Consider the following 2,736-nt stretch of genomic DNA (forward strand, 5'->3'; position numbering starts at 1 on the left):
CGCGGAAGTCTCACCGCGCAGCAGCACCCCCAGCCCGGGCGGTTCCGGGGACCCAAGGGCGCGGCGCATAGGGGGCCCGTAGGATCCAAACTGCGAAAGAGGAACAGGAGGCGGAAGAAGAGAAAGATGTGGAGGAGGAGGGGAGAGAGGGTAAAGGAAGAGAGGCAGAAGACTAGTAAAAAATGGGCTCGGGGGCGCAGAGGGGTGGCGGTGGGGTAGAGAGGCGCGGAAGCCGAGCGAGTCCGGTGCCTCTCGAAAGCCTCGCCGGCCGCCCCGCCGGGCCGTGCAGCTCCGCCAACTCCCGGGCCAGCCCAGGCCGGAGCGTGGCGCCTGTCGGGAGGTTGCAGAGTTCCTGAAGCTCACAGCTGAGCCCGAAGGAAGTCGCCCTCAATGGGCACGAAGCGGGACCCAGGCACGCCCGCGCGGTCACGTCCAGATCTGCGGTCCTCCGACAGGCGCAGGCCTGCTGCGCCTTCGCCACACACCCCTACTTGTGGGCCTGGACTCCGACTCCGTAGTTAACGCCGGGATATCTCTGGGCATCCAACCACCTCCCCTCCCCCATACTCTTTTCCTCTCCACCCGACCTCTTACTAGGAGCAGCTTCTAGTTGCAGCTCAACACTCGCGAGTTCACCCTCCGCGCCAAGCACCCAACTCCTGGCCTTGCCTACAGTCACCCACAGACCTAATGATCGACTGAGCGCCGCCGGAATGGCCCGAGATGACACCAGGAGACTCCCTTGCTTTGCGCCTCCGGAAGACGCAGAACGTAGCCCCTTCTCTCACACTTCTAGGACACAAAAATACCCGACAACTCAAAATCGCCGAATCACATCTTTTCATGCTTTGAAAACTTCTGCCCAAGCCTGTGGCAGGAGCATGTCCAACTGTGATTTGGGTTTCTTTTTAAACATCTAATCAAAGGGAAGAGGGGAGGGATTCGCAACTAAATGGTAGATGTTTTCAAGCAAGTCTTTACGTAGCCCCAAACCTACTATAGTATTCGGCCATTCAACCCCCAAACATCTCTGCCTGCCTTTATGTTCGGATCTCACTCCATTATTTGTCAGCACAAAGTCCTAAACCTGCAAAGCGATAGCTGTGAGGGACACCAAACCCATACCTGCCCGTCCCCTACCTTCCAGGCAACCGGTGTCAATCTCCTCACCATTTATAATTCCCAACATCCCTGCCTGAAGTGGGGAGAACGGTAATTTAAATAATACAGCGGGAGCGGAGAGGACACACTGTTTTTGAAAGACTGTAAGCATTCTGCTCTGTTCCACTCTGCGTCCTTACACTTGCTGAGCCCTGACACCAAATTTAAACGGCGTTCCTTCAAAACTGATGTAATTATAAAGAGCTATAAAGGGCAATGACCTCAAGTGGATGTTTTTTCCCAGGTACCCTACAAGGTTTGCACAAAGCAAGAAAGCATCGTGTAGCCGAAATGTTGGAAAGTATAGATGCTGCAAAACCTCGTTCTGAGGCTGAAAACTATGAATTGTGGGTGTATTTCCTTCTGCGGTGCAGAAAAAGAACAACCAAAAAGCAAGCAACAAGGGGAAATGTTATTTATTTTAATGACACCAAAACTACCAATCCTAGCAATTTATTAAATTAAAATCATAGTCCTTTAAGTGTATTTAATGGTTCAAGTTTGTGTATTTGGTGTTAACTCTCTGTGAAAAAGTTTATGGAAAACAGTGAAGTATGTTAATTGAACAAATTTTGTATTAAAAAAGGAATAACACATTTAAAAATATTCTTATATACCCACAATATCTGTATTTCTTAGCTTGGTTCCTACTATTACATAATACAATGCATTTTTTATTTTTTAAAGAGCAAAAAGTGTTGTCACTTCTGGATCACTTTATGGTAATTCCAAGGTATAATTTTACAAACAAACATATCTATTTATAATTTTATTCAACTCACAAGAGATATTTTTTAAAAACTGAAAGTTTTTTTTTCTTCCTGATGCAAAACTTAACCAACTCCAGTTAAATTCAATATTGATCTGCCAGGGAAACGACCATAAAATTTACAGAAATTCTCCCAAAGATGCCTTTCAATTCTTCTCCTGACTTTAGTTCTAATTATACCATTTTTTTCTAATTCCTCTATAAAAATCGAATCAAATCAAAGACGACGAGGAAAGAAAAATATTTCTAGAGTGATCTTAATTAACTGATCATTTCAGCAAAGAACGTTAGCAGTGAGGAAGCGGCGAAACTGTAGGGAGAAAAAAAAGATGCATTTTGTTCTTCGTGTTTATAATCCTTCCTAGAGAACAGAAACTACGAGCATGATTTATGGAACTGCATTATCTTGGATTTTCTCCGCAGATTTGACTCAACTTAGTATCAGGGTTCTATTAAAGCGCTGGAATAGGTGGATACATCTGCAGAGGTAAGAAACGTGGTTTGGGGTGGATGAGCCTCCTTGTTGCTGGAGGGTGCTTCGAGGACCAGGCTTAGGAGAGAAGGGGTTAAGTCAGACCCTGTCTTTAGCGGCGCAACGTGCCCAGTTTTGTCTGTTAAAGTCAACGTCGCCCAAATGCAGCCAGCCAATGGACGGCCGGGAGCACCCGGGACAGCCCAGGGGGGGGTGTGGCCTGAGGCTGTCACTCAGCAGTGAGGAATGACACCCGGGCGGGAGGGGGTGGTACAGTGGAACGCAAGGGAAGGAAAGAGAAAAGAAACAGATAAAACCAGGGCAGGGGGTAAAA

Source organism: Mandrillus leucophaeus, unplaced genomic scaffold (genome assembly GCF_000951045.1).
Source record: "Mandrillus leucophaeus isolate KB7577 unplaced genomic scaffold, Mleu.le_1.0 Scaffold261, whole genome shotgun sequence".
Taxonomy (NCBI): domain Eukaryota; kingdom Metazoa; phylum Chordata; class Mammalia; order Primates; family Cercopithecidae; genus Mandrillus; species Mandrillus leucophaeus.